Below are 7,398 nucleotides of genomic sequence, written 5' to 3' on the forward strand. Positions count from 1 at the left end.
TGGGAATATAAATTGGTTCAATCACTTGCAAAAGTGTTTTGGCATTACATACTAAAGCTTGAACATACACAATGACTGCAATCGTGACTCTGCAATTCCATCCATAAGTGTCTCCACCCAGCAAAAATCCTTGTTTGTATTCACTGGAAAACATATATAAGAATATTCATGGCAACACTATAATAGCCAAAATTGGAAACAATCCAAGTGACTTTGTAGAGGAGGTGGATTTTAGAAATGCCTTGACATCTGGGGCTGATTTTGAAGAGTGGAGATGGTGCAAAGATGCCTGTCAGAACAAGGGGCTTCTGTGGCCAAGGAAGCTCAGAATAAGAGTGTCCGGAAGGGGTGAGGACATTCCTGTATTTGGTACCCTACTGGCTTCTCTTCTGTTCCATCCCGTCCATCTCCTAGCCTTCCTCCTTCTCCTTCTCTCCCTCCCTACCCCCTCCTGTTTCTCCTTCCTTTTGTTTTTCCACATATTCTCTGCTCCTACCTGGACCTTTTCTTCCCACTTTCTTCTGCATGGGAATCAAAGTACTGAGTTTCTGAATTCATATTTTGTTTCCTGAATCAACTGTAAGGCCCAGATAAATGTTCACAACCATGTTTAAGTAAGTCGACAAAAAAACAACACAATCAAAAAATGGGCAGAAGATCTAAACAGACATTTCTCCAAAGAAGACATACAGATGGCCAAAAAGCACATGAGAAGATGCTCGACATCACTAATTATCAGAGAAATGCAAATCAACACTACAATGAGGTATCACCTCACACCGGTCAGAATGGCCTTCATCAAAAAGTCTACAAACAATCAATGCTGGAGAGGGTATGGAGTAAAAGGAACCCTCCTACACTGTTGGTGGGAATGTAAATTGGTACAGCCACTATGGAGAACAGTATGGAGGTTCCTTAAAAAACTAAAAATAGAACAACCATATGATCCAGCAATCCCACTCCTGAGCATATATCAGAGAAAACCATAATCCGAAAGGATACATGCACCCCAATGTTCATTGCAGCACTGTTTACAGTAGCTAAGACATGGAAGCAACCTAAGTGTCCATCAACAGAGGAATGGATAAAGAAGATATGGTACATATATACAATGGAATATTACTCAGCCATAACAAAGAATGAAATAATACCATTTGCAGCAACATAGATGGACCTAGAGATCATCATACTAAGTGAAGGAAGTCAGACAGAGAAAGACAAATATCAAATGATATCACTTATATGTGGAATCTAAAAAAAGGTACAAATGAACTTATTTACTCTATAGAAACAGAGTCATGGATGTAGGAAAAAACTTACGGTTACCAGGGGCAAAGGAGGGGAGGGATATATTGGGAGATGATTGGGATTGACATAGACACACTACTATATATAAAATAGATACCTAATAAGGACCTACTGTTTAGCACAAGGAACTCTACTCAATACTCTGTTAACCCCTATGGGAAAAGAATCTTAAAAAGGGTGGATATAGGTATATCTATGTATAACTGATTCACTTTGCTGTACAGCAGAAACTAACACAACATTGTAAATCAACTATACTCAAATAACATTTTTTTTTTTTACAGTCGATGGTTCAGATACCATTTTACTGTGCAGTGTTGGGCGAGTCAATCCTCAGTTTCTTCATCTTTAAAATGGTGCTAATATTATCTACCTGATAGGGTTCTATTGGTGATTAAGTGAGATAATCCATGTAATGCCAATTCAATGCCTGGGGCTTCCAAAACTGTAGCTGTTAGAATATATACTGTTTTTATAAATCTTGAGTTCCCTAGAACAGATAGTAGCAGTGAAAGCACCTCCACCCTAGGAGAGGATGGAATCTGACTTTGATGCTGAGAGAATCCAATTTGGCATGACCTGTAAATGAGGAAAAATGAACGGCCTTCCTCGATTCAGGATTTGATATCACGCTCACACCGTAGTAGACTTACTCCTCTATTTGAAACTGCCATGTTTCAGGAGGACAGGTTATTTGACCCAAGGGAAATAGGTGACGGATGACGCAGGGTGAACAAGACTACAGAGCACTTTCGGTTGATAACGGCATGAAACTATGCAAAGGAGCTTTCGTCAGGTGCGGATAAAACCGTAGTCGGCAGGATTTGAACCTGCGCGGGGAAGCCCCAATGGATTTCAAGTCCATCGCCTTAACCACTCGGCCACGACTACCTGCTGCAAGGGGCTTCTTGTTAACGACTTTGAAGGTACAGCGAGCGGCGTGCCATTTAATCGCTGTGAATCAAAACGTAGTGAAAGCTATTTTGATACATAACTATTAGGTCTGATAACAAAGAATTTCCTATGTCCATTCAGGGCTTCTCACGTTTGGATGAAATAAGTCATCCACGGCAAACTGAAATTCAGCGGAGGAAGATGGAACTCAAAGAATCATTCTGAGACAAGGGATTCGAATTTTCTATGCCCTAGAACTGAGGGTGGCCCTAGTAGCCTCAGACCTGCAAGTGCCAATGGAACTGGAAACGAGCTGGAAGAAATCTGGGGAAATCCGAAATCGTGGAGCCAGTCGCGTTTACTTTCAGCGTTAAACACTAAAACAGAAATATCTTCAATGGCCTTCAACTGCTTTTACCTTTCCCTGCCTTAAAAGAACTATTTGAAACTGGACTTGAGCCAGGTGCAGGGTGAGAGGGGTAGGGAGGGTCCAGGAACTGAAGGAAAAGATGCTGGGAAGATCTCCAACCCCTCAGGAAAAGTAAACTCCTTTTTGTCTTCCCCAGAGAGGAAAGCCCATAGCCCAGGAGCCTTACGAGGGAGAAGCAGCCTGAGGACATTCTCTATCTCTCTTAACACACAAGGTCGTGAATGCCAGACTAAATCTAGCTGTAATAATAGGATTGTTTCTGGGTTTAGAGACTTGATTCAGTGAAACACTGTAGAAGTGGATTCTTTTTTCCTTTTTTTTTTTTTAATGGGGAATTTAGGACTATAGCACTGAGTTCTGAGAATTGAAGTATTTTGCCAAAAACACCATCAAGTAGATTCAGACAGACTTTCAGATACAAACAGGAGAATGCCTTTCATGGCTGAGGCCCTCAAACTCTTTCATACGTAGAGCTCTCCCATATCTGTTGTCATTTACGGCAGGCAAAGAGACAGTTGTTCCTGTAGTGGGTTGAATTTTGTCACCCAATAAGATATGTTGAAATCCTAATTCGAGATACCTGTGAATATGACTTTATTTGAAAGTAGTCCTTGCCAGTGCAATCAAGTTAAGATGAGGTCATACTGGATTAGGGTGGGCCCTAAATCCAATGATAGCGTCCTTATAAGGAGAGGGAGATTTGAGACATACAGAAAAACAGACACACAGAGACAGAGATTGTGTGAAAGGGAGGCAGAGACTGGAATGATGCAGCTGCAAACCAAGGAGCTACAAGGGTTTTCAGCAACCACCAGAAGCTAGGAGAGAGCCATGAAACAGAGTCTCCTGCAAACCCTCTAGAACCAAACTTGCAGACACCTTGAATTTGGATTTCTGGCCTCTGGAACTGTGAAAGAATAAATTACTGCTGTTTTAAGCCACCCACTTTGTGGTAATTTGTTAAGACAGCCCTAGGAAGCTAACACTGTTCCCTTCTCCTTATGCTTGGAACAAGATCCTTCTTGCCACTTTAGCACTTCTAAATTCCACCAGCGAGGCTCATGCAAATAGTTACTCCCTTTCATATGGTAAACTCATTTTGGACAAAACTCTCCTAGGGAAGTAATCCAAACTAAAAGAAATCATTTATGTGCAAAGACATTTATGATATTTTTAGTTATAACAATAAAATAATTAAACATTTTCAACAATGGGGAGGGGGATGATTATATAACTTGGGGTATATATACCTGGAAGAATATTACCAAGCCATTGAAAATAATATTTTGTAAGAAGTTTTGAATAGCTCAGGGAAGAAGCACAAGATATAATGTTAAATGAAAAGAGTAGGATAAAAAATACATGTGCTATGTGACCTCAATTATGTAAAATTTGGGGGGGTGGGAGAAAATAAACCGAAGAGTTGCTAGTGTGGTGTCTGGGTTGTGTGATTGTGGGTTATTATTTTTTTTTCTTTGTTTTTCTATGATGTGAAGCAGACATCATTACTCAAGTTTTATAAGTGAGGAAGCAGAAATAGTGATTTTATTGCTGGAACAAGAAAAACGTAGTCTCTAGATACAAGACTTTCGTATTATTCCGTAATCAAACATTGAGCTCAAGTGGTCATTTTCCAAAGGAACTACTGCTTGCTATGGTGGTGAAACCCAGGACTTTATCTTTGCTTTCTTACGATGCTTGTAAGTTAACAATAAAAGTAATTAAAAGAGGTGTAATCTCACAGTGATGAAAAGAGCAGGAGAGCAAATGACAGATGGTAAGAAACATTGTTTGCTTTCCAAATTGCAGTAGCATGATGCAGTTGAGATTTATTCCTTACTCGTGTAAGAGTCCATTGTAGATTTTTGAGTCAGCAAAGAAAAGGGAACACATTTTTGCCCTTGTGGTGATTCAGGGACCCAGCTTCTTCCACCTTAAGGATCTGCTATCTCCTAAGGCTTGAGAAAGCCCACGCTTCTTAAAAGTCTAAAGGGAAACATGTTACTTTTGCATTCATAATCCATTTATTATTACTAATCACACAGCCACACTGAGATGTAAGTTGTCTTGGTAGATACAGATGCTGACTGGGTAGCTTATTTCCATAGACAACTCTGTACTATGGAAGATGGAGCACGAATTTAGGTGAATACTACAATTACCAACAATATTTTGGGAGGTAGAAAGGCGCTGGATAAATAGTAATTGAATTCGTAGAGTGACTAAAGCTGAAACCTTACTGTCTGCAAGGTGGAAAGCTAAAAATTATAAAGTTATTAACATCTGTAAAGGATATTACAGGTCCTTGGAAAGGCTAATAGGAATTGAAAAAAAAAAAACATGTAACCTTAGGCTTATTACTCTGGATTGCCCCTCTCCCACAGAGGTCAAAGACAAGACTTTTATTTTAGGGCAAAAATGCTCCAAGATGCTCTTGACTTACAGAGACAAGGCACAGCTGAAGGTGGAGGTGAAGAGCCATACTGAATACTGGGGGATTGAATGAAAGTCTCTCTGGGAGACCCCCAGCTCCTTTTCTGTATTCGTTTCAGAAAGCATGGAGAGCTAACCTTACATAACCTCTGATCCTAAACATTTAGATGATTAAAGGATTAGTCTCTGAGAAAACTGTCATGGAAAAACTGAACCACAGATATGAACATATCAGGTATCCTGATTGCAGTGGTCTGTCATATACAATCATTCTAGAATGGGTCCATCTATTGGTATATAGGCTTATAGTACCAATTAGGTTTTTGGGTCTACTTCTTAAATAGGACTGGACTGCTAAGGGTCACCAGAAATCTGAGGAAAGATATGTACCAAAGCAAACAAATGGAAGAAAGAGAACCTGATGGAAATAGAGACAAGTAAGTAACAGAAAGAAAAAAAAAGTACTATTAATTTTTTCAGAACTAAAAGAACATTTTGCACCTATGGGACAATAATAGTTGCTATTATTTTTGAAAGAGCATCAAGAGAACAAGAACTCTTGAAAATTTTTAAAAACTGTGATGATAGGAAAAAATTTAATAGAAGGGTTGGACGATAAATTTGGAAATGTTTTCCCATAAAAAGGAAGAGAAAAGAAAGATGGAAAATGGGAGGACAGAAGATAAGAAAATTAAAAGGTCGTTCTAGGAAGTCCAACAACATCTGATTGAAAGAGTTCCCGGAAAAGACAACAGAGAAAATAAAGGGGTGACAATTACTTATAAATGCAAAAAAAAAAAAAAAAAAAAAAAACATCCCCAAACCTAAAACATCCACCTATTTATTACTCCACACAATGAACAAAAAAGACCAAGAATATACCGGAGCGTCTATTTAAGAATGGCATTTAACTTCATCACCACAGTGATATCTAAAAGACAAAGGAGTCATGCTCACCAAATTCTAAGATAAAATGATTTCCACTCTAGAAATCTCTAGCTGACCAAACTAAATCATTTATGAAGTTAGAATAAATATCTTTTCAGAAATGCATTATATTCGGTGGTGGGAGGGGATAACCTGCAAACAGAAACCTCCTGAGGACTTAAATCTGGGTGTCTCTAATGCAGGGAAATCAGAACCCGGGGATGGGCGTTGGGGGGAATCACATTCTGGCATCAGGCCTGTCTGGCAGGGTCTGGAGTCATGGAGGAGACACAACTGCTGTTGCCAGGTGATGTTACATGAGGCAAGGAAGCAGTTACGGTGCGGCCTCTACAAGCTGGAAGTATTTCCTTCCACATATCAGACATCTTTATGCAACACAGGTTGTCTTGGCTGAATGCCGATTTGTCTCCAGGGTTCTTGCTCGGAAGGTTCAAATCCGCACAGCTACGATTTTTACTCTTAGTAAAGACGTTTGCTTTTCTCCTCAACCCTTCGGGTTGACAGTCTGGAGGCTTCCGTCTCCTGCCGTTTCCCTCCCCTGCTGCGGAGGCAACGAACCGTCCTGGACAAGTCACGTCCCCTGCTTGACATCAGGAAAAGTTTCCTGCTGAGGAGTTTGGGAGAGTCTCATATTTGCTGCCCTTAAAAGAGGCAGGTCACAGCTTTCTCAGCTAGAACCAAGTTACAAAACCCTGCTTTGAAAACATTCACGCTTTTTATCGTGCTTTTTACCCTTTGGTCTCCACGAGGTGGAAGCTTTCCGAGAAGCAGAAGCCATCTCTTGGCATCCCGCTTTCCACCCACCCTGGGCAACGCCCCACAGGGCCAGGACTGGTTGGCACACCACGTCAGATGAAGTCATCCACAGTTTATATGTCACGAAATTAAACTTCCAAGAGCGTCCCTTGCGTTCGAAGAAGAACACTCGGGACACAGACTCGGGAGGCAGCGAGCCCCGCCGTTCCTCCAGCAACGCAAGCGGGGAGCGCGGTTCGGCGGATGCCGTGTTGGAGCCGCCGGCCTCTGCGTCTGGGCAGCCTGGCTGACTGCGGCCCAGCGGAGAGCCGCCCCGCGAGCTGCAGAAAAGGCAGAGGGGCGCTAAAAAGCAGGGACCTACCGTATCTACCCCTAGAAACCGATTTGCTCTTGGGTTTTGCACTAGGAGTCCGGTGCGCGCAAGAAAAGGGACGTATGCTATGGAGGCAGATGGAGAAAACAAGGATGCGAAGTTCGGCTTTTCAAAGGCCTTCTTGATTGCAGAACTGAAGCTATATCCTATCAGGGAGGAGTGCTACGGCTGCTAGCTCACGCGGGGTTCCATGGTGTAATGGTTAGCACTCTGGACTCTGAATCCAGCGATCCGAGTTCAAATCTCGGTGGAACCT

At 41.5% G+C, this 7,398-nt stretch overlaps 2 non-coding genes across 2 annotated transcripts; one reads left to right on the forward strand and one right to left on the reverse strand.

The window, feature by feature from the left end:
• Positions 1-2,117: 2,117 nt before the first annotated feature.
• Positions 2,118-2,199, reverse strand: TRNAS-UGA (transfer RNA serine (anticodon UGA)). Its single transcript has one exon. It is a non-coding gene; the product is annotated as a tRNA-Ser (tRNA).
• Positions 2,200-7,326: 5,127 nt separating this feature from the next.
• Positions 7,327-7,398, forward strand: TRNAQ-CUG (transfer RNA glutamine (anticodon CUG)). Its single transcript has one exon. It is a non-coding gene; the product is annotated as a tRNA-Gln (tRNA).

Source organism: Balaenoptera ricei, chromosome 11 (assembly GCF_028023285.1).
Source record: "Balaenoptera ricei isolate mBalRic1 chromosome 11, mBalRic1.hap2, whole genome shotgun sequence".
NCBI classification, from domain to species: domain Eukaryota; kingdom Metazoa; phylum Chordata; class Mammalia; order Artiodactyla; family Balaenopteridae; genus Balaenoptera; species Balaenoptera ricei.